Raw genomic sequence first — 27091 nt, 5'->3', positions numbered from 1 at the left:
TTGATGATATAATGATGTATTCGAAGAGCCCAAAGGAGCATGAGGAGCATTTGAGTATAGTGTTGCAGGTGTTGCGAGAAAAGAAGCTACACGCAAAGCTCAAAAAGTGTGAGTTCTGGCTAGAACAGATTACCTTCCTTGGACACGTTATATCCAGGGGTGGTATTTTTGTTGATCCGAGTAAGATTGAAGCGGTAGTAGACTGGGTACGACCAAAGTACGTGCACGAGATCAGGAGTTTCTTGGGATTGGCTGGGTACTACCATAGGTTTGTTGAGGACTTCTCTAGATTGTTAAGCCCGTTAACCTGATTGACTAGGAAGGGAGTGAAATTTGAGTGGTCTGATGAATGTGAACAGAGCTTCCAGGAATTGAAGCAGCGACTCATCACTACGCTTGTGTTGACGATTCCTATTGTAGAAAAGGGGTTTGTGATTTATAGTGATGTGTCTCATAAAGGGCTCAGATGCGTATTGATGCAGCGAGGGAGAGTGATAGTCTATGCCTCACGACAGTTGAAATAATATGAGAAGAACTACCCTACCCACGATCTGGAGTTGGCAGCGGTGGTTTACGTGCTGAAGATCTGAAGGCACTATCTATATAGGGGTAGGTGTGAGATATTTACTGACCATAAGAGCTTAAAGTATTTCTTCACGCAGAAGGAATTAAATATGAGGCAGAGGAGATGGCTGGAGCTAATAAAGGATTACGACTGCACTATCAGCTACCACCCAGGAAAGGCTAATGTGGTCACTGATGCTTTGAGCTGGAAATCAGTGGATTCATATGTATTTGTAGTGGAGATTCAGCATTCGATCCAGATGGATCTCGAGAGACTCGATGTGGAGCTGGTAGAGGGCAATCACCAGGTGTTTATTGCTGACTTAGTTTTGCAACCGACTCTATAGGAGAGGATTAAAGCAGCTCAGATGCAGAACTAATAGAGCTTATGGGGAAGGTACAGGATGGTCAAGAAACGGAGTTTAGCATCTTATATGATGGAGCCTTGAGGTTTCATATCAGGTTATGCGTTCCTGCCAATCTTGAGATTAAGAAGGTTATCTTAGAGAAAGCACATTGGTCCCTATATACTGTACATCCGAGTAGCACTAAAATGTATAGGGATCTTCGAGAGTCCTTCGGGTGGAGCAACATGAAGAGGAAGATAGTCTAATATGTGGATCAATGTTTTATGTGCCAGCAAGTGAAGGCTGAGCCCCAAATACTGGAGGGATCATTGCAGCCACTTCACATTCCTGAGTGGAAGTGGGAGCATATAACGATGGATTTCATCATAGGATTGTCGCCGACATTGTATGGCGGGACGCTATTTGGGTAGTGGTGGATCAACTAACGAAGACTGCCCACTTTTTGCCGATTAGAGTTAGCTACTCCATGGACAGATTGGTTGAATTTACATTCAGGAGATAATTAGGTTCCACAGCGTCCAAGTGTCCATAGCTTCAAATAGAGACCCACGATTCACATCTCATTTTGGAAGAGTTTGCAATGAGCCATGGGTTCTCAATTGTCGTTTAGTGCAACTTTTCATCCTCAGACAGATGGACAGACAGAGAGGACGATATAGATTCTGGAGGATATGTTGCGAGCATGTGTGCTGGACTTTGGAGGTCGTTGGATGCAGTATCTGTCACTAATTGAGTTTGCGTATAACAACAGCTACCAGGCCAGCATTGGGATGGCACCGTATGAGGCGCTTTATGGCAGGAGGTGCCGATTCCCGTTATATTGGGATGAGGTTGGAAAGAGACATGTATTGGGGCCAGAGCTGATACAGCAGACTCAGGATAAATTCAGACTCATTAGAGACAGGATCAGGACAGCGTAAAGTCGGTAAAAGAGTTATGCTGATACTCGTCGGCGAGAATTGGAGTTTGTCGCAAGAGATCACATATTCTTGATAGTGGCGCCAATGAAGGGAGTTACGAGGTTCGGGAGGAAGGGTAAGCTGAGCCCTAGATATATCGAACCATTCGAGATTCTTGAAAGAGTTGATCCAGTTGCCTATCGGTTGACATTGCCACCAGTCCTATATAAGATCCATGACGTATTCCACGTTACTATGCTGAGGAAATATGTCCCTGACCCCTCTCATGCGATCAACTATGAAGCACTGGAGTTGAGAGACGCTTTAGCTTATGAGGAAGTGTTAGTGCAAATTCTTAACTGGAAGGAACAGGAATTACGCACGAAGAAGATTCCACTGGTGAAAGTTTTGTGGCGCAATCTTGCCGTTGAGGAGGCTTCCTGGGAACTGGAGGATCAGATGTGCCAGAGATATCCACACTTATTCAGTGGAGCTTAGAGTGGAACCAGTCAAGTGAAAGGAATAATATTGTATATTTTTATTTGTATAGTGTAACGTAGGATAGACAGGGTTTTTAATTTTGAAATATGAATGGCTTTGTGAAAATTTTGGAAGAGTTGTAATCTCCCAAAACTCTCATTGTAACTACGGTATTCCTCCGTCATAAGTGAAGGTAATTAATAAAATTTGGGTGTTTTCTCTCAAATGATGAAAAGCAATTGAATAAGCAAATTTTGAGGATGAAATTTTTATAAGGATGGGAGAATGTAATAACCCCAAAAAGGGCTATACAATATTAGTGGGGTGATTCAAAAAAAAAAATTTAATTAATTAATTAATTAATTAATCGAATTTTAAAAAAAGAAAAAAATAATTAAAATTTATTTTTATTTTTATTAATAGAATATATTATTATTAATATTAATTAAAATATTATTATTATTATTATTATTATTATACATATATCACAATCCTTCTAAAGAAACTTCAAGACGATTTCAGAAGAAAAGGAATTATAGAGGGGAGGCTGCGCAAGACAAACCCCCCCCCCAGTTCGTTATCTCTCTCCTAGTTCTCTGTCCCTCTCTCCACATTTTTCTCGATAAATACTCGCCTGATCGGGAATTGGAAGATACTGCTGGATTCCATTCTCCGCTGCCGTCATTTCCACCGGAGCGGATCGGTGGTAGGAGCGGCGTAAATGTATCTCCTAAGGCAAGCCAATTTTTCCTTTTTATTTAATTTCTTACAAATTATAAGCATGATTGACGAACGGACACAGCCACGAGAATCTAGGGATGATTCTCTACAAGTCTAGCGGGACGGAATTCTCGTGGGGTCGTTGTGGGTAAAACCCTAAATTTGAGGTATGAAGGTTATTAAGGAGCTTATTTTTAATTAATTATGATTAATTTAGAAATGCTAAAATGTCGAGCATCTGGCGTTGAAGTAGGATTTCAAAAATTTAAGGCCTGGGTGAGCGTTGCGGGTGTAATTTTGGGACCCGCATGCAAAATTCAAAAAATTAAATGGGGTTGTTAAATGTTGGTTTAAATATTAATTTGAGGTATATGGAGCCTAGGAAAGGTTAGATGGGTATTATTTTCGAGAAATAGATTAATTAATCATGAAAAAAGGTAAATTTCAAGAGTTGAATTTCGGGCGCCAAGGGCATAGGATTTGTGGTTCTAGTGAAAGATGGGGGTCGCATATGTGTGAACTGCTCGATCGTGCAGCTCCGCTCCCCCGAGCTCCTGACCATCTCAGCCATCACCTGCTGAGTGACGTTACGTAACGCTGCGTTAGGGTCTGTACCACCCAAGTCCTGCTCCATCACCTCCCGCATTCGTGTTACTATTCCTCGGATCCATCTTGCAAAGGAAACGACTAATCTCAGCATACAATTACTATCACGCAACCCATACACTATAATAACTCATAAATTATTCCTCTATCCACACCCTAAATCCCCATTTAAGATTTAGTCCTACCACTTAGAAACAAGACCCAGCGGTAGTATCCATGATTTTCCTAAAATCGTTTCCCAAGGAAAAATATAGAAACAACCCCAGTACTCTTGTCTCTAGGCCGCAAGATAGAACCCTAAATTCTCACCTTATTCTCTAACAACAACTAACTCACATTTCAATCTACTCATCTCCTATTTTCCTTAAAATCCACTCCTATACTCTGGTATTGTATTCCGTTGTCTACTAAAGTCTGTAGAACCTAGCAACCTAGGCTCTGATACTAAACCGTGATGCCCCGATTTTCATCCAATTTTTTTTCAATAATAAATAAATAATCGTGTCATAAATCCACTAATCGGCCACGTCAACAATCCTACTATTATTCATACGACCCGACCCGTATTGGGTACCAGGTAAAAAGTATTTTATTATACAACCTAACAGCGGAAGACAGTATATACACATTAGTCAGAATACAATACCCAGAGTATCAATATACACATAAATACACAATACTATCTCATACCCAAAAATAATATAACCCTAGGGAATCACACCTCCTTAGTCAAAACTCATCCTGTATCTAAAGGTCGCAGCTCCCTATGATCACGGAGCTCTACCACCTGGCCTATCTCTGTCCCCTGAAAAATTTAGATAATTTGGGTGAGACATATCTCAGTAAGAAGGAATAAATTATTTACAGTGTGTGGCCATATGAGTACAATTATAATACACTTTACTTTTCAAATCACCATTTCATCTAAGAAAATACATTGATATTCACATACACATAATCATATAGACATACAATACAAGGTTTTATAAGCTTTAAAATCATTTATCAAATTCAATGATTTCCAACACATATTTACTCACAAAGTTCCTGAGAATAGGGAAGATTACCCACCCATACAGGTAGCTTCCCTCTGCCCTAACACGTTATGCAGTCGGGTATGGCCACATTTGATACCCATCAGGGCACTCACCTTACTCAGTAAGCCTTCACGCGGAGAGTTTCACTTCGCCTTAATTATTTATATTATTAACTCACACTGTTCCATTTCTCAATTTTATCATTCTTTATTTCTCAATTTTCATTATTTCTTTCATTTCTCATTTTAGTCAATTTTATCATTCTTTCACTTTTCATTTCCACTTTACTTTCTAGCTCATGAGTATCCTCGGTATCAAATACCAACATCGCGTCTGTAACTCATGACCACCCTGAGGATCTTTCTATACACGCCATGCTTCCCCCCCATGGTCAAGGTTGTGCGGCCCGAAGGCTGGATCTAATCGCGGTTAGACGACCCAATTAGATCAAATATCATATCACATATTGCGTTTGTAGTACAACTGACCAACCTATAACCCTGATCCAGACTCAGGGAGCCCAACAACCCTACAAAATGGCACAGTCGACTGTCACGCCACACGCTCCAAGAGTCCGTGTGGTTCCACTAACACCACTCGCAACGGAACCGTGCTGAATATCATAACCATCCAACAGGATTTACCACCACATACCCGCAATCATTATGCGGTATTGGCATTTCATCAATTATATTCTAGTATATCACAATTCAGTTCAATATAAATATTCTCATCATTTTCTGTGCACATTTCATCATCTCGTAATATCATATATGATATTTCATGTATTTTTCACATTTTCCCAAAATACTCATATCAACAATTTGTACAAATAATTTCCACTCACAAATAAATACCACTTTTCATTATTTTCCAATATCGGTAATTCACAAAATTTTATTTTCCAGACAAAACATTTCTACTCACATAATAATACCATATTACATTATTTTTCACTAATCACATCAGTAATTTTCATTTCAGTATTTTCTTAAAAATTACTCATCGTTATATTTTACACTCCAAAATACCACAATTTAAAATCACTCAAATACGACACAGTTTATCTGATATTTATATCATAATAATTTTCAGACAAAATATCATATGCTCATTTTCACGTATTAATTCACATAATATTTCTAAAAACACTGCTATAATTTAATCCCCTTACCTAACTTACTGAGAGTCTCGCTAGAACCCAAAATCTCACGCCCTTGGCGCCCGAAATTTAACTCCTACAATTTATATTTTCCCCAAATTAATTAACTAATTTCCCCCAAAACAATACTCAACTAACCTTCCCTAAGCTCCATATACCCCAAATTAATATTTAAACTATTATTTAAAACCCCCACTTAATTTTCTAAATTTTACCTGCGGGTCCCAAAATTACACTCGCAACGCTCACCCGGACCCTAAATTTCAGAAATCCTACTTTAGCCCCAGATGCTCAATATTTTAACATTTTTAAATTAATGCTAATTAATTAAAAATAAGCCCCTTAATAACCCCTGCACCCCAAATTTGGAGTTTTGGTCTGACACCCCCACGAGAATTTCGTCCCACTAGACTTGTAAAGAGTCATTTCTAGATTCTCGTGGTGGTGTTCGTTCGTCAATTGGGCTTATATTTTGTAAAAAATTAAAAAAAAAAAAGGAAAATGGCTTATCCTAGGGAATATGCCTACGCCACTCCAACCACCGATCCGCTCCGGTAGAAATGACGGCAGCGGCGAATGGAGTCTAGTAGTATCTTTGGATTTTCGATCGGGCGAAAATTTGTCACGAAATTGAGGAGAGAGGGAGAGAGAATGTGAGGAGAGAGAGAAAACTTGCAGAGCTGCAAGTTAAAAGAAAAGAAAAGAAAAGAAAATAAAGAAAGAAGAAGAAGAAGATAGGAAGAAGGTGGGGGCGTGAAGATCAATCTCTTAAAAAAAAAATTCATCCTGAAGCTTCAGAAACCTGAAGCTTTTCTGAAGCTTCAGGATGTTAATAATAATAATAATAATAAGATATTTTATCAATAAAATAAAATTTAATTTTAATTAATTTTTTTCTCTTTTTTTAAAATCCGTTTAATTAATTAATTAATTAAATTTAAATTTAAATTTAATTTAATTTGTTTTTTTTTTTTTTGGGAATCATTCTATTAATCTTTTATATCTCTTTTTGAGGTTTTTACATTCTCCTCTCCTTATAAAAATTTCGTCCTCGAAATTTACCATTCCCTTGTTTCCCTTTCTTAGCGAAAATATTTCCAATTTTTATTGATTACCCTCACTTATGGCAGAGGAATACTGTGATTACAATGAGGGCTCTAGGAGATTACAACTATTCAAAATTCTCCCAAAACCATTCACGTTTCAAAACTAAAAACCCTATCTATCCTACGTTACACTATACAAATAAAAACTACAATACTATTCCATTCACTTGGCTGGCTCAATTCTAAACTCCACTGAATAAATGCAGATATCTCTGGCGCATCTGATCCTCTAGTTCCCAGGAAGCCTCCTCAATGGCATGGTTGCGCCATAGAACTTTTACTAGTGGAATCTTCTTCGTGCGTAGCTCCTTTTCCTTCCAGTCAAGAATCTGCACTGGCACTTTCTCATAAGCTAAAGTATCACCCAACTCCAGTGCCTCATATCTGATCACATGGGAGGGGTCTGAGATGTATTTCCTCAGTATAGAAACGTGGAATACGTCATGGATCCTAGATAGGACCGTTGGTAATGCCAAACGATATGCAACTAGAACCATTCTCTCAAGAATCTCGAATGGTCCAATATACCTAGGGCTCAACTTACCCTTCCTCACAAACCTCATAACACCCTTCAGCAGTACCACCTTCAGGAATACGTGATCTCTTGTGTCAAACTCCAATTCTCGCCGATGAGTATCAGCATAACTCTTCTGCCGGCTCTACGCTGTCCTGATCCTGTCTCTGATGAGTCTGACTTTATCCTGAGTCTGTTGTATCAGCTCTGGCCCCAATACCTATCTCTCTCCAACCTCATCCCAGTACAACGGGGATTGACACCTCCTGCTATACAGTGCCTCATATGGTGTCATCCCAATGCTGGCCTAGTAGCTGTTGTTATACACAAACTCAACTAGTGGCAAATACTGCATCCAACGACCTCCAAAGTCTAACACACATGCTCGCAGCATATCCTCCTAAATCTATATCATCCTCTCTGTCTGTTTATCTGTTTGAGGATAAAAGTTGTGCTGAACAACAACTAAGAACCCATGGCCCCTTGCAGACTCGCCCAAAAACGAGATGTGAATCGTGGGTCTCTATCTTAAACTATGGACACTGGGACGCCGTGGAGTCTAACTATCTCCTGGATGTATAACTCAGCCAATTTGTCCATGGAGTAGCTAACTCTGATCAGCAAGAAGTGGGCAGTCTTCGTCAATCGATCCACCACTACCCAAATAGCGTCCTATCCATGTAATGCTGGCAATAATCCTAAGACAAAATCCATCGCTATATGCTCCCACTTCCACTCAGGAATATGGAGTGGCTGCAACGATCCCGCTGGTCTCTGATGCTCAACCTTCACTTGCTGGCACGTCAAACACTGATCCACAAACTGAGCTATCTCCCTCTTCATGTTGGTCCACCAGAAGGACTCTCAAAGATCCTTGTACATTTTAGTACTACCTGGATGTACAGTATATAGAGACTAATGCGCTTCCTCCAGAATGATCCTCTTGATCTCAGGATCGGCAGGAACGCATAACCTGGTATGGAACCCCATCATCTGAAATGCTGAACTTTGGTTCCTAACTATCCTATACCTTTCCCACAAGCTCTACTAATTCTGCATCATTCCTCTGAGCTACTTTAATCCTCTCCTGTAGAGTCGGCTGTAAAACCAAGTCAGCAATGAATGCCTGGTGATCGCCCTCTACCAGCTCCACGCCGAGCCTTTCTAGATCCATCTGAATCGGATGCTGAATCTCCACTGCAGATATAGATGAATCCACTGATTTCCGACTCAAAGTATCAGCAACCACATTAGCCTTTCCTGGGTGGTAGCTGATAGTGCAGTCGTAATCCTTTATTAGCTCCAACCATCTCCTCTACCTCATATTCAATTCCTTCTGTGTGAAGAAATACTTTAAACTCTTATGGTCAATAAATATCTCACACCTACCCCCATATAGATAGCGCCTCCAAATCTTCAGCGCGTAAACAACTGCCGCCAACTCCATATTGTGGGTAGGGTAGTTCCTCTCATATTCTTTCAACTGTCGTGAGGCATAGGCTATCACTCTCCCCCGCTGCATCAATACACATCCGAGCCCTTTATAGGACACAACACTATAAATTACGAACCCCTCCTCTCTTGAAGGAATCGTCAACACAGGCGCAGTGATGAGTCGCCGCTTCAAATCCTAGAAGCTTTGTTCATATTCATCAGACCACTCAAACTTTGCTCCTTTCCTGCTCAATCTGGTCAACGGACCTGACAGTCTAGAGAAGCCCTCAACAAACCTGCAGTAGTACCTAGCCAATCCCAGGAAACTCCTGATCTCGTGCACGTTCTTTGGTCGTACCCAGTCTACTACCGCCTCAATCTTACTCGGATCAACAGAAATACCACCCTTGGATATAACGTGTCCAAGGAAGGTGACATGTTCCAGCCAGAACTCACACTTCTTGAGCTTCACATATAACTTCTTCTCTCACAACACCTGCAACACTATACTCAGATGCTCCTCATGCTCCTCTTGGCTCTTCAAATACACCAGTATATCATCAATAAATACTACCACAAATTGATCCAAGTACTGGTGAAAGACCCTGTTCATCAGATCCATAAACACTCGTCAACCCAAACGACATAACTAGTAATTTATAGTGATCATACCGTGTTCTGAATGCCGTCTTTGGAACATCTTCTGCTCTGACTTTCACCTTATGGTACCCAGAGCGTAAGTCTATATTCGAAAAGATCTGTGTCCCCTGTAACTGGTCAAACAAATCATCGATACACGGGAGCGGGTATTTATTCTTGATAGTTACTTTATTTATTTCTCGATAGTCGGTACACAACCTCATCGACCCATCATTCTTCCTCACAAATAAAACTGGTGCTCCCCAGGGCGACACACTGGGCCAAATGAACCCCTTATGTAATAGTTTTTGCAACTGCTCTTTCAATTCTTTCAGCTCTGCCGGTGCCATTCTATACGACGCCTTCGAAATCGGCACTGTCCCCGAAACCAGATCAATAATGAACTCTACCCCACAATCAGGAGGTAGTCCCGGCAAATCCTCGAAAAATACATCAAGAAAATCCCTCACTACTGGGATATCCTCCACCTTCAACTCCCCTTCTGATACTGTCTTCACATAGGCTAAATATCCTTGACAACCTTCTGATAACAATCCACGTCCCTGAATAGCAGATAGTAAGTGAGGTGGGGTGCGCACATGTGATCCCATGAATCTGTACTCGTGTCCTTTTGGAGGTCTGAATACTACCACTCTCTGATGGCAATCAATGCTAGCATAGTGGGCAGCTAGCCAATCCATACCCAAGATTACCTCAAACCTATGCACGTCTAAAACCACCAGATTAGCCAACAAAGACCTCCCTTGAATATCCACTGGACAGTCCCTGAGTATCTAAAACCACCAGATTAGCCAACAAAGACCTCCTTTGAATATCCACTGGACAGTCCCTGAGTACCTTTCTACATACCCCTACAACCCCAGTTGGTGTAGTAACAGACAAACTAATTTCTAACTTCTGAAGCTCAAACTCACACAATTTAACATAATCTCGGGCGATAAACGAATGCGTCGCCCCAGAATCAAACAAAACAATAGCTTTAAATGACAGTATTGAAACCGTACCTATCACGACATCTCCTGCAGCCTCAGCATCTCCCGGTGTCAGTGCATAAACTCGCGCCGGAGCAGTATTCCTCTGCTGTCCTCCTCGAGGTGCCTGATAGCCTCCTCTGTATGGTCGAGGAGCAACTGCTACCGCTGGTGGTGCTTGACAGTTTCTCGCGATATGCCCAGGCTAGTGGCACTGATAGCAAACAACCTCTCTCGTTCGACACTCTTTTAGGTGCCTCCTCAAACATCTAGGACAAGAAGGGGGCATCTGTCTGCCCTGCACTGCTCACTCTCTGCCTCCCTGTCATCACCCTCTATGGTATCATATCTCCTCCACGGCCCTCGACTGGGCCTTGCCTGAAAATCAGAAGGCACGAGCCTCTTCCTCTGGCTCTGGGCTATTGTGCCTCTCTATATGCTGCTCTTAATCACCGTAGCCCCATCCATTATCTCTGAGAAAGTCTGAGCTCGAAAACCTACCACCTGCTTATACAGGTTCTGCCTCAAGCCCTCCTCAAACTTTCTCGCCTTCCTCTCCTCATCTGACGCCATATACGGAGCGAAGCAGGACAGCTAAACAAACCTCACTGCGTACTGTTGCACCGTCATAAACCCCTATGTCAGATATAGAAATTTCGACGCCTTCGTACTCCTGACTGTAGCAGGAAAGTACTGCTCGAAGAAAATCTTCCTGAAGCGACTCCACGTCATCGCTACAGGGTCAGGCTTCTGCTCCTCCAGTACTCTCATTGACCTCCACCAGTGCTTTGCCTCTCCAATTAATTTAAAGGTAGCAAATAATACCTTCTGCTCGTCTATACATGAGAGGACTGCTAGTATGTCCTTTATGTCCTGAACCCAGTTCTCTGCTACCAGTGGGTCTGCTTCTCCAACGAAAGATGGGAGTCGCATACGTGTGAACTGCTCGATCGTGCAGCTCTGCTCCCCTGAGCTCCTGGCCATCTCAACCATCACCTGCTGAGTGACACTATGTAACACTGCGTCAGGGTCTGTACCACCCATACTGGAAGGTCCTGCTCCATAACCTCCCGCATTCGTGTTACTATTCCTCTGATCCATCCTGCAAAAGAAACAGCTAATCTCAGCATACAATTACTATCACGCAACCCATACACTACAATAACTCAAAAATTATTCCTCTATCCACATCCTAAATCCCCATTTAAGATTCAGTCCTACCACTCAGAAACAAAACCCAGCGGTAATATCCATGATTTTCCTGAAATCGTCACCCCAGGAAAAACATAGAAACAACCCCGGTACTCCTGTCTCTAGGCCGCAAGATATAATTCTAAATTCTCACCTCATCCTCTAACAACAACTAACTCACATTTCAATCTACCCATCTCCTATTTTCCTCAAAATCCACTCCTATACTCTGGTTGTATTCCGTTGTCTACTAAAGTCTGCAGAACCTAGCAACCTAGGCTCTGATACCAAACCGTGATGTCCCGATTTTCATACAATTTTTTTCAATAATAAATAAATAATCGTGTCATAAATCCACTAATCGGCCACGTCAACAATCCTACTATCATTCATACGACCCAACCCGCATTGGGTACCAGGTAAAAAGTATTTTATTACTCAGTAAGCCCTCACGCGGAGAGTTTCACTTCATCTTAATTATTTATATTATTAACTCACACTGTTCCATTTCTTAATTTTATTATTCTTTATTTCTCAATTTCCATTATTTCTTTCATTTCTCATTTTAGTCAATTTTATCATTCTTTCACTTTTCATTTCCACTTTACTTTCCGGCTCATGAGTATCCTCCGTATCAAATACCAACATCACGTCTGTAACTCATGGCCACCCTGAGGATCTTTCTATACACATCATGCTTCCCCCCCATGGTCAAGGTTGTACGACCCGAAGGCTGGATCTAACTGTGGTTGGACGACCCAATTAGATCAAATATCATATCACATATCGCGTTTGTAGTACGACTGGCCAGCCTATAACCCTGATCCGGACTCAGGGAGCCCAACAACCCTACAAAATGGCACAGTCGACTGTCACGCCACACGCTCCAAGAGTCCGTGTGGTTGCACTAACCACTCGCAACGGTACCGTGCTGAATATCATAACCATCCAACAGGGTTTACCACCACATACCCGCAATCATTATGCGGTATTGACATTTCATCAATTATATTCCAGTATATCACAATTCAGTTCAATATAAATATTTTCATCATTTTCTGTGCACATTTCATCATCTTGTAATATGATATATCATATTTCATGTATTTTTCACATTTTCCCAAAATACTCATATCAACAATTTGTATAAACTCATTTCTGATGCAAATAATTTCCACTCACAAATAAATACCACTTTTCATTATTTTCCAATATAAGTAATTCACAAAATTTTATTTTCCAGGCAAAACATTTCTACTCACATAATAATACTATATGACATTATTTTTCACTAATCACATCAGTAATTCTCATTTCAGTATTTTCTTAAAAATTACTCATCGTTATATTTTACACTCCAAAATACCACAATTTAAAATCACTCAAATGCCACACAGTTTATCTGATATTTATATCATAATAATTTTTATACAAAATATCATATGCTCATTTTCACATATTAATTCAAATAATAATTCTAAAAACTCGGCTATAATTTATTCCCCTTACCTGACTTACTAAGAGTCTCGCTAGAACCCAAAATCTCACGCCCTTGGCTCCCGAAATTTAACTCCTACAATTTACATTTTCCCTAGATTAATTAACTAATTTCCCCCAAAACAATACTCAACTAACCTTTCCTAAGCTCCATATACCCCAAATTTTGCATGCAGGTTCCAAAATTACACCTGCGACACTCACCCTGACCCTAAAATCCATAAATCCTACTTCAACCCCAGATGCTCAATATTTTAGCATTTCTAAATTAATGCTAATTAATTAAAAATAAGTCCCTTAATAACCCCAGCACCCCAAATTTGGGGTTTTGGTCCGATACCCTCACGAGAATTTCATCCCAGTAGACTTGTAGAGAATCATCCTTAGATTCTTGTGGTGGTGTCCGTTCGTCAATTGAGCTTATATTTTGTAAGAAATTAAGGAAAAAGGGAAAAATGGCTTACCCTAAGGAATACGCCTACGTCGCTCCTACCACCGATCCGCTCTGGTAGAAATGACGGTAGCGGCGAATGGAGTCCAGTGGTATCTTCGAATTTTTAATCGGGTGAAAATCCGTCACGAAATCAATAAAAGAGGGAGAAAGAACGTGAGGAGAGAGAAAAAACTTGCAGAGTTGCAAGTTTAAAGAAAAGAAAATAAAATAAAGAAAGAAGAAGAAGAAGAAGAAGAAGAAGATAGGAAGAAGGTGGAGGGCGTGAAGATCAATCTCTTAAAAAAAAAAAAATTCATCTTGAAGCTTCTCTAAAGCTTCAGGATGTTAATAATAATAATAATAATATTTAATTAATATTAATAATAATATATTTTATTAATAAAATAAAATTTAATTTTAATTAATTTTTTTTCTCTTTTTTTTAAATCCGTTTAATTAATTAATTAATTTTAAATTTAGATTTAATTTAATTAAATTTTTTTTTTTTTTGGAATCATTATACTAATCTTTTATATCTCTTTTTAGGGTTTTTACAGGGAAACTACCTGTATTTACGAGTAACCTTCCCTATTCTCAGGAATTTCATGGTAAATATGTGTTGAAAATTATTAAATTTAAGAAATAATTTTAAAACTTATAAAAACTTGTGTTGTATATTTATATGATTATGAAAATGTGTATATCAATGTATTTTCTTAGATGAAACGATGGTTTGAAAAGTAAAGTGTATTATAACTGAACTCATATGGTCACACACTGTAAATAATTTATTCATTCTTACTGAAATGTGTCTCACCCAAATTATCTAAATTTTTCAAGAAACAGGGATAAACTAGACGATAGAGCTTCGTGATCATTGGGAGCTGAGACCCTAACACACAGGGTGAGTTTCTGGACTAAGGGAGGTATAATTCCCCTAGTGTTGAGTAGTTTTTGAGTTTGTGATAATGATGTATATGTGTGTATGTAGATACTTTGGGTATTGTATTCTGAATGATATAAATACACTATCTTCTGCTATTAGGTTTTATAAACAAAATGACTTTTTTCTCGGTACCCTATGTGGATCGGGTCATACGAATGGTAGTAGAGTTGTTGACGTAACCGATTTGTGAATGTTATGGATGACGTGTGAATATGTGATTATTTATTTATTATTTAAAAAAAAATTATATGGAAATTGGGGCGTCACATTGGCTAGTTACACAATAGTGTTTTAGCTATCGCCGCGCGACCCTTTCACAATGGTGTGAAAATACGTGACACGCGGGAGCGTCACCCCCCGCACCCCCAACCCATTAATCGTTCCAGCTAGGGGTGAGCAAACGGTCGATTCGGTTAAATTCAGGTAATTAACCAAATTAACCAAAAAATTTAGTTAAATAATACCATTAACCGAACTGACCGAATTGACGAAGGACACCGAACCGACCCCGACCGAATTGCCCATTCGGGTAATTCGGTTAACCGATTTTAACCGAAATCATTTAAAATTAATTGTTAGAAATATAATACAATTATAATTTTTTTTAAAACTAAATCCTTAATGAAAATAATATTTTACTATAGAACAAAGAATCCAAATAGGTTAATTAAACTCCTTAATGCACTTGCATAAGCAAAATTTATATTCATAAATTATATTTAAAATCTAATTAATTAGTAATTCGGTTAATCGGTTAACCGAAATTTTTTTTACCCTTAACCGAACCGAAACCGATTAACCAAAATTTTGTAGAATTATAACCGAACCGACCGAACTGAGATTTTTACCAGAACCGAACCGGCCAATTTCGGCCGATTAATTCGGTTAATTCAGTTTTCACCGAATTATGCTCACCCCTAGTTCCAGCCAATAAAACAAAAAATCACAACCCCAAAAAGGTTGATGCTGAAAGTGGAACTCCATGCTCCACTCAATACGAGTCACATACTACAACATATATCTTATTCAAATCTCATACAAATTTAAATATAGTGCCGCTCCAAATATAGGGTGAATATTTATAATTACTAATCATATAATTAAGAAAGTAAATATAAATTTAGTTAATTTAATGATATGAGTTTTAACATTTAATCCCCAGTTTTTGATTTGATTGAATTGGTTAATCTGTTTAAATAATTAAATCTATAATATTTGTTTTAGTTTTAATTTCTCTATTATGCATGTCATAAACAATTAATCCATTTATCTAAAATATTTAAAACAATTAAGACTTGCACACATACAATCTTTCAAATTGATAATAATAGTCTTTCCAAAATTTGAGTCTCCAATTATCAAGTATGAACCTTGCAATTAGGCAAATCCCATACCTAAGCTAGGAAACTCTGATACTTCACTTTTATTAAATTTGTGGAACCGTACTTTAATTATGAAAACATGAATTTCTCTAACCTCATTTTAACCTAGAAGTTAATAAATCAATAGTGATTAAATAATTTAATTATTGGGTAAAAATAAGTTAATTGTAACTCCATTTATCAAAATGACCCGTTATCTCGTTGATAATTTGGTCGTCGCTATTTAACTTGAGGCAATTGAACCAATTTCAGTCCATACTTGTCGACAATGGCAAACAAGAATAAAGGGTGGCAAAACAGCTAACGGGCCGGGTTCAGACGAGTCATAAATAGGTCGGAGTTAAACGGGTTCGGATTCGGGTTAATTCGTTAATTAATGGGTGACGATTATGTAAACCCAAACCCATCCATTTAATAAACGAGTCACTCGTTTAAAAAATATAATATATTTATTTTAAAAATTTTCAAACATTTCATATATATGAAATGACATTTTAAAAAAAATACTCCATTTTATTTTTAAACGAGTCACAAACGAGCCACCCGGTGGGTGACCCAAACCAAACCTGCCTAACTCGTTTAACAAACGAATCGAATCTGAGTTGACCCATTTATAAATGAGTTAGATTGTATTAAACTCAAACCCGGTTCAAACGGGCAAGCCACGGGTCACCCGTTGGGTTTCGATCCGTTTTGCCACCTCTAATAAAAATGATGGTAGGGTTAAATCCTGAACTATTATGCCAAAAATTTTATATTCAAGCATGGGATAAGACATGTAACTCAAGCATCGTATAAGTATCCATTTTAACAAAAATAATAATAATGTTCGTTAAGGACATCAGCTAATTATTGAATAGTTCAAGAGCCACTCCAATATTTATAAATGACGTGATTTATTTAGATTTTTTATTTACATTGATTTTGAAGTAAAATCTAAATTAACATTATTAACCCTATTTACAACACTTTCGTCTCCAAGTGGATACACCATCAAGTTTCTAAATAAACTCAAACTAATATGTAAACTTATTGCTGGTGAATTTAAACAAGTTGATCGAGTTCGGATTACTCAAATTTCATTCATTTGAATAAACGGGTTGAAATTAAATTTAAATAATAAATATTTATAAGAAATAATTTTTTCAGTTAAAATCCGAAACTTATTAATTATAAGATATCACACTAATATTAAAATCATTAAAGTATTTATGTGACCTACATTATTACAATTGTCAAACTAAATCTTACTATCAAATAGTGATATGTTTTCTTTTTATTTTTTTAATAATTTTTTTCATTAATCCTTTTTAAAATAGAAAATCACTTATTTATTTAAATGAATAAACGTAAAAAGCTCTGAATTGAAGAATCGAATTATCCACGAACAATTTAGTTAGTTTCGAAGAAAAATATTAATTTAGTATTTAAAATTTAGATAATTTTTTGGCCTAAAAAGAAAGGAAAAAAAAAAAAAAAAAGCCTTGGGTTGACCATGTAATAGTTAATAATGCGGGGTGCAAAAGAGCTTAAGGCCAAAAATATATTTAGGTAGCAAGTAGGTATACCTTTGCATTCAAAATGGTGAGCGGGCCCTGCTTAGCTGGCAGGACAAGTATGCGTAGGTGGCTCACACTGTAGCCATAGCATGAGTAGCCACGTGGCCTATTTGAAAATTTTAGTTGATATATTTAATTACGCTGGCGCCGCCCCGGGAGTTCACCGCCACGAGTTTTGAAACTGCTTCCTCCGACCGGAGAATGCCCTCGCTCGTGCGGACACCACGTGGCCACTTCTTGACCGTTGGATTGGGCATGTGGACGGCCCGTCCTTGTGGCCATCTCCGCATTATCCATGATCCAATCCGCTAAAGTCGGATCTATTTTATATCATGAATCTGCGATACTGACTGCGACCGCGATTGCGATTGCGATTGCGATTGCTATCTCTAATCCGGAATGAAAATTTTTTAATATAGAGAGTATGAGAAGTAATAATTTTGATTTCGTTCTTTTTAATTTTATTTTTTTAATTTCATTTTATTTCTATCAAACTACTGAATATGCAGTTTAGAAAATTTTCAATTGTTATATTTTTTAAAAACTGTCAAATTTATCCTTATTAACTACGTATAATTATTTATTTATTTTTAATAATTATCTTTAACTATTTCAATATGTTCTTATAGTTATGTCTAATTTATTCCTTTTAACTACCCATAAACAACCTAAAATACCTATATAACTGTCCATAACTATCGCAAAATGTTCTTATATTCTTTAGTTCTTGACTATTTTTATATTTTCAAAAAAAATTAAAAATAAAGTCGTGGGTATGAATTACATTATTTTTTATTATTATTAATATTCATTTTTAATATGATAATAGTCTTGCATCAGAATACTTTTTTATATCTAAATAGCTTGTTGAAATAACAAGTTTAGCATTTTACTTTTCTTCATTTTACAATTATTTGTCATTGTTGTTGCCAAAATTTATCCAGGAGAATTCGGATCAATCACGAGTTCAATCACCTACCATGAATAAAAGAAAACCGACTTAGAGGATTTGAGGTGTAGTTTGGAGGACCACTCTGATGCTCAAAGCAGAGAATTTGGAAGGATTATATGATTATAACAGTAAAGAAGTCGGTGAGAATGAGATGAGAAGTCTTACCTTCCTTAAAGGGTCATTTTTTATAGGCATTCGTGATACCTTCTTATTGATTTCCCTACTAATGGATATTTATTTGGATTGCAAGGATTACATTATGACTATAGATATGTTATTAGGGAGTAAAGATTGGTGTGCTAACCCTTCACTTTAATTAATGGACATTACATCCTTTTCGTTGATCTATTGATGTCTTTTCATTTTTGATCTTACATAAGTTAATACCGAGTTTAATATTGGGGTCACTTTTAGATTATATCAATTGTCCCCCTACTCTCGAGTCTTAGAGTTACCTTTTTGGTTCAAGAGTATATTGCATTTACTATAAGAGCTTTTTATTATCATGAAATTCATGTTAAATCATCAAATGGATATTCTTGGACTCCATGAAAGGTGCTCATCAGATGTGTCATGTCTCGACGAGTAGAGCCTGCTTTCTGGATAGAGGGACTATTTGATCAAATGGAGCATATTAAAGGTGTATAGAAAGAGTTAAAATAAAAAATTATGAAAAACAAATATAGTATCATATATCGCGATGTTCTCCTGCGCGAGGCGGAAACACCATGATGTGTTGCCCCGGAGTACGCGAACTGAAAATGGTGTATTTTAAAAATGATATTTTCGTGGGAAACAATGTGTATAGAGTCGTCACTAACCTTTTAGTGTGGTTAGAACACTTGATTACTACCAAATTAAGGGTAGAATCGGTCTATGTTACCAAAGTTAGGTTCGAAAGTTCGGTTACGCGAGGGGAAGATATTAGCACCCTCTATGTGTTTGTTCTTACGAACAGTACTCAATTAATTGAAAATTATCCAAAAATAAATTTAATAAGTCTTAGGAAACTACTCCTTTTCAAAATGGTAAAACAAAATGCAAAGAAAAATACCATATAGGTATCTCATATAGGGGCATATCGTGCTCCGAAGAGCACAATGCCTCCCTTTGCAATCATCGGGATTGGAAATGCGAGTTTTGGTTAGAGCAAGTGGCATTTTTAGGGCATGTAGTGTTCAAGGAAGGGGTATCAGTGGACCCGAGCAAAATAGAAGCAATAGTGGATTGGGCAAGACCGAGGAATGTTCAGGAGGTCAAGAGTTTTCTAAGTCTTATAGGATATTACCGATGGTTCGTGATTCTCCAGTTTATTAGGTCCATTGACACGACTCATAAGGAATAACGTGAAGTATGATTGGACTAATGAGTCCGAGCAGAGTTTTCAGGAACTGAAGCAGCGGCTAATTACTGCTCCAATTCTGACCTTTCCGTCAGGGGATGGTGGGTTTGTTATTTTTAGTGACGTCTCAGAGAAGGGTCTCGAGTGTGTTCTAATGTAGCAAGATAAGGTAATTGCTTATGCTTCTTGTCAACTAAAAGAGTACGAGAAGAATTACCCAACACGTGATATGGAATTAGTAGCGATAGTGTATGCACTGAAGATTTGGAGGCACGACCTGTATGGTGAAAGGTGTGAAATTTTTACTAATCATAAAAGTTTAAAGTACATTTTCACCTAGAAGGAGTTGAATATGAGGCAGTGTAGATGGTTTGAACTAATAAAGGACTATGACTGTATCATTAGCTATCATTCAGGAAAAGCTAATGTAGTAACTGATACTCTAAATCGAAAGTTAGTTGATACGTCAGAAGTATCCTCATCTTTTTTAGAGACGCTCAAAGTTAGTCAGGTAAGCAAATCAGTATGTAAACGGTTCTCATGTATGTATCATAGCAAAGTAAGTTTCTTTATAGATTAGAATAGGTATGGTCTCCGGGAGAGTTTTATATGGACATTGTAATCTCCCGAGATATTATGTGTAACCACCATATTCCTCCGCCATAAGTAAGGGTAGGAAATAAATTTGTGACGGAGCTGCTATGTGGGTGGCCGCCGGCTCTTCCTAGAGTTAGAGCAATGATAGTTCAGATGATGTATTATAAACAAGTAGCAAATTTTGAGGACGAAATTTTATAAGGAGGGGAGATTGTAGAGACCCGAACCCACGAATTAAATAAGAAAGAAATAAAGGAAAATTTCAACATGAAACAGCAGGCTTCATCGACGAAGCAAACGTTCTCGTCGACAAAGGCCCTTCTGTGCTTTGTCACCGAAATTTAATGCCTCATCGACGAAAATATCCAAAACGTCTAAAAATATCAAGTTTAAGGTTCATCGACAAAGCACTTCCTTCGTTGACGAACAACCTTTTGTGGTTCATCAACGAAGGCGCCATTTCGTCGACGAATTTGACCGGGTTAAGGGGCTACAAATAGGATTTTTGTTTGCTTCTTCATTAAGAAATCTAAAAATCTCTATCTCTCTCTCTCTCTAGAACCCACGCTCACACACTCTCTCTCTCTTCGATCGTTCGCTGTTCGTCAGCCGTTTCGACAATCAAAAGATACCACGAGGATCAGGAGACAAATATCTACGAGTTTAGCGGAGTAGATTCTAGAACTTGGGGAAAAGTTTGGGTTTGGTTTTCGAGCGTCTCGGGTCGTTTAAAGGAATTAGATAAGGGGATTATATTGTGTCAGTTATATTTAAGAGTTTTAACCGAATGAAATGTTAAAATGATTTTTATATATTCAATTACAGCTTTTCTAAGGTTTTTGGGCTTAGGGTTCGGTTAACTGACTTTATTTTCGAAACCAACCATTTAAATTTAAGTATGATATTTTTAAAGTGTAGTATTGGTCTTTATGAACATTTTCACTGGTTGGGAAATCATTATTTCAAACCATAAACTTATTTTAAAATTAACCAAAGACAGCAGGGTTGATTTTCTCCATTTTTCTCGTATTTAGTTATATATCTATATTTCATAAAGTAACAACCTGGAGATATTCAAACCCTAGTTTTAGCAGCAAAAATTGCATTGTCAAGCAGATAATATATTTATGAATTAACTGATGAAAAATATTGTGTGGCATGAGAATAGTTTTTAATTGGTCTTAAATGAGCAGGTTTTGTGAAATACTAAAATGTAATGACTATATGCCTAGATATGAGATATGAGATATGATATGCTATGATATGTCGACTTTTACCAAGTCATTATCCAGCAGATATGTAGCATAGATATGTACAGTTTTATGAAATGAATTATAATTACGGTTTTATACAATGTAAATTGTCATATATGATAGTAGAGTCATGTTATTATGTTCTCATGTTGAAGCTCAGTATCGTAGCTAAATGCATGTAAAGGTGCAATCCACACACAGAGAGTATGGATGGGAAAGGCGATTAGTGACCTAGGTAAAGTACTCTCCAAAGGTTTTATGGGGCTCCATCCGATGTAGTAATTCCAGATGACTCAGCCTTCAGGTACAAATTGAGTAGGCACCATCGTACTACTTTATGTTTAACTTGGCATTAGTCAGCCGGCTATTTGCTAGGTCCAGCCTTTGGGCCGCACAACCCATTATGGGAGGAAGCATATCGTACATGTATGTGATGGCGTGACAACGCTAGTCCTACGGACCAGGTCTAGGCATATATGGGCACATTTATTATAGAAAGGGCTATATTGAGCCAGCAGTATGTTATTATGAAAGCATGTATTTTCAGATATACATTTGAGTACAGATTTAAATGCCAGTTAAATGATTAATGTTATCAATATTATGAAAACACAACATCTCATGTTAACCACACACTGATGATAATGTAATCCGTCTTACTGAGAGGTGTCTCACCCTAGTATACAAATGTGTTTCAGGTCCTCCGAGGGATTGAGCCTAGCGTTCTTCTGGGCTGAGTTAGATAGCAGACAATCCTTGTCAGAGCTGGTGAGATGTTAGTCAGTGTCTGTCTTTTGAGGATTGTAATTAGAGATTATGTTTTAATTATGTATGGATGTATATGAGAAACAGTTAGAAACTCTGGTAAGTATTAGATGATGTTATATTTCCGCTATGTATGTTTATATAGATTAGTATGAAACACTTGTTTTTCCCTTGTTTGGGCGGGTTGTATATGTAAGGTATCGAAAGGTATGTATGTACGTTATGTGTGTTTAGTAATACTCCAGGGGCACCTAGAGGGTCGGGGCATTACAAGTGCACTCTATAAACTATAAACTGTAAACTAGGATATCGAGCATCTGTAATTTTGTGATCGTTATAATTGATGCAATAAAAATAACACCATAATAATCTCAATTGTATCATAACATAAAAGTAAGTTCATGTCACATGATTTCCATGCTAAAAAATATTTATTTTGAGTAGCAAATAATACTGCTGTAAAATTTCTCGAGGGATTAAAATGCTTTCTTTAAAACAATAAATTTCATTATATTTAATAATAATAAAATGATATAATTAAATCCACCTACTTTAATTTAACTTATGTATATTTAAATAAAAGCTGATATAATCCAATTTCCGTACTTTAATTTAAATTAGGTATATTTAACAAAAACTTATATAATTAAATTTGTGTGCTTTAATTTAAATTAGATATATTAAATAAAAACTGAGACAATCTAATTCTCGCACTATAATTTAAATGAGGTATACTTAATAAAAACACGTGGATATAATCAAACTCAATTGAACTCGAGAATATTTTATAAACAGAAGAACTAACATAATCAAACTTACTTATAAATAAATTCAGGTATATTTTATAAAAAATATAACATAATTTAACTTACTTAACCTAACCTTCTCCTCTAAATGGTTAAGGATGAATTTTTTATTTTAGAAAATGAGAATGGAAAAAGTGGAAGAGTGAAAATTTTAAGTTGATAAAAATTTTTCTTTCCCCATAAAATTCTTTTATCACCTTTCTTTCAATTCTTTGTTGAAATTTTCTATGAGAAAAATGAACTAAAAACTCTTCTTAGTTGGAGGAACAATATAGTAGGTCTGAATTAATTAAATGAAGATGGGTGGAGATAAGATTGAATTAAAAAAGGGTGTACGATGGGTTAGGTTGCATTAAAGGGGAGGGAGTTTTGTCAATTCAATTTGAATCTGCAATTAATTTAATTGGATAAGGATGGATCCCCATTCATCCATCCACTTATATATATATATATATATATATATATATATATATAATTTATTTATTTTATTATATATACTTATTATTATTTATTTATTTATTTATTTTTATTATTTTATTGTTTATTATTATTTTTGAATCATTATAAAAGGAAACGAAAGAGGAACGGAACCAAGGTAAAAATAGAATTGCTTCTGGAATGCAATTATTGTGTTTCGTTAGTAACATGTAATTATAGAAATTCAGTTTCAATTTTTTTCCAACATTGGATATTCTTCAATGATTTCAATAACGGAATGAATAAAAAGGTCATTTTTATTAAAAATCTCTAATACAAAATTATTTAATTTTGCATTTTTATTTTTATTTTGTAATAGTTATTTTATTAGTCTTAATATTAATTTTTGCTATTGTTATTATTATTTTTTATTTTTATGCTAATTATTATCCTTAAAATAATGAATATATTTATTATTATTATTATTATTATTGTTGTTGTTGTTGTTGTTGTTGTTGTTTTTGTTTTTGTTTTTTTTTTGTTATTATTATTTTATAGTAATAATTATTATTGTCATTGTAATTATTATTAGCTGTTATTATTATTTTTATTGTTTTTAATAATTATTGTCTTTAAATAAGTAATAATAATAATTATTTTTATTTTTATTTTGTTATTACTATTTTATAGTAATACTTTTTTTTTTTTTAAAGAAGCGTGACACCTCCATTTATTTACTGATAAATCCTTCCTTTTGGCGGAGGTATATCGTGTTTACAAGACAAGCAATAGGAAAAAACAATAGATTTAAAAGCTTACCAAAAAACAACACCAACATCCAGCCAAAACAAGGCTACAAGTCCAAACAAAACAAAATAAGGACTTACAAAACAAACCTTACGCAACAAAACAAACAAAAGAAAAAAACCTCATATAAGCATAAACCAATACCAACAGGAAATTAGCTAAACATACCTCATATAAGTCGTACCAATCTTTTTCAGTTTACACGAACTATTGATAATTTTAGAAAGTTGACTACTATTTGTAAACAAACTATTCTTCCCCATAGCACATTGTCGAGTTAAAACATCTGCCACTTTGTTCCCTTCTCTATACCAATGATTTATCGAAAAGTCTACTCCCTCCAATAAACCAATAAGCTACTCTCAAAAATCCCACAAATACCATAAGGAGCACTTACTGGATATTATCCAATTTACTATAATATTCAAATCACATTCAATATCAATACTGGTATGACCCAAATATTTGTAAATTTTTATTCCCTCCAACACAGCTCTCAATTCAATTTCATTATTTAAATAAGAACCAAAATATATTGAAAAACCAAAAACAAAAGAACCTATATAGTCTCTAAGGATGCCACCAGCACCCGCCGGCCCTGGGTTCCCTAAGCTGCTCCCATCCAAATTTAGTTTCAATCTCCCTTACCTCGACTTTAGGCATCTCACACATTGCATAGTTTTAATTATTTTATTCACAATTTGCACTTCCAGATTCTGTAATATCCGAACATTAGCATCCTTTAACTGAGCCATTCCTGTCATGTTCTTACTCAAAACCCCCACCAAATACTTAATGGACAACCACACATCTGTACTACTTTCCAATTTCCCCTCCATTCTAGCCGCACATCTTCTTCTCCACGGCCTCCAAACTACTAAACAGGAAATCAAACTCATCAATGATCCCAATTGAGAGTATCTCGAAGCCCTATTAAACCACATTTGGACTCTTTCTTTTCAATTTTATTCCCTAAAGAAAGGTATACCTACCTCCACCGAAACCTTCATCCAAATATCTGCAATAAGGTCTCCCTTATTTAACACATGCTCCATATCTTCTGGTTGCCTCATCTCACAACAATTACACGCCGAAGCAAGTGATACCCCCACCCTTCTCCTTATTATTAGTTTTATTATTGTTATCTTAATTATTATCAATTTTTTATTGTTTTTAGGATAATAATAATTGTTGTTGTTGTAGTTTTTATTTAATTATTATTTTTATTATTTTATAATAGTAAATAATATTAATGTAATTGTTATTTTTATTGTTGTTATTACTATTTTTATTACTTTTTATGATAATTCTTATCCTTAAAATAATAATTATTTTTTATTATTATTTTTCTTTTTGTTATTATTTTACAGTAATAAATATTATTTTATCATATTTATTATTAGTTTTATTATTTTTTATTAATTTGGCTTTTTATTATTTATGATGCTATTGTTGTTATTATAATTTTAGTTATTATTTTAATAGTAATAAATATTATTTTTAGTTGTTATTATTTTATTATAATTATTATTAGTTGTTATTGTTTTTATAATAATAATTATAACAATTAGTATTATTATTTATTGTTGTTTTGGTTTGACTATTATTATTTTTTATTATTTTCATAATAGTGATTATTATGAGTGTAATTATTACTTTTTATTGTTGTTATTACAATTTTTAATATTATTATGATAATCATTATCCTTAAAATAAAATATTTTTATTTTTATTTTTTATTATTATTGCTCTTGTTGTTATTATTATTTTGCATCAATAGATGTTATTTTTATTGTATTTATCATTATAGTTATTATTTTTTATTATCTTTATAATGATTATTATCCTTAAATAATTATTATTAATTTTGGTTTGTTGTAAATATTATTTTATAATACTAAATATTATTTATTTTTATTACAATTACCATTAGTTGTTAATATTTTTATTATAATCATAACAATAATTAATATTATTAGTATTTGTTGTTTTAGAATTTTAATTAGAAAATGAATTTGATTTCATAAAATGAAGATTGATTCTAACTTATCTCGACTGGAATCGTGATTCCCCCATTCATAGGAATCGTATTCCGATCGGAATATAATTCTATTTTTAATTTAGCAAACTAAACATAGAAACGCAATTTTATTCCTGAGATTTGATTCTATTTCATTTTTGTAACTTCCCATCATCTTTTAATTCTCATTATCTCTCAAAACTGAGTATATTTAAAAATATAAAGCACACATGTAGTGTGCACTCGCAACTAGTTATTAATTAAATTAGTTTTAGTTAGTTATATTCTATAATTAACATAATTCGTCGTTGTATATATCCTAATTAATAATAAATATAATAATTTATAATACTTAATAAAATTACATATTATTACCGGTTCATGTTAAATAATTAGTAATTAAATAAGTACTTTAGATAAATATTTCCCAATTAATAAAATTTATCATTATTATCTATACAAAATAAAATAATTACATTGTAAAATTATCACCGTGCATGAACATCACACACTAACCACTTTTAAGTTGCAAAAAATAATCTTTCTTCGTTTCCAAAATACATTAAAAATAAATTTTCCAATAGCTTTTTGTTAAGCACATTT

The sequence above is a fragment of the Malania oleifera genome, chromosome 2, assembly GCF_029873635.1.
Source record: "Malania oleifera isolate guangnan ecotype guangnan chromosome 2, ASM2987363v1, whole genome shotgun sequence".
Taxonomy (NCBI): Eukaryota; Viridiplantae; Streptophyta; class Magnoliopsida; order Santalales; family Ximeniaceae; genus Malania; species Malania oleifera.
Note: the sequence above shows the minus strand (reverse complement) of the source record.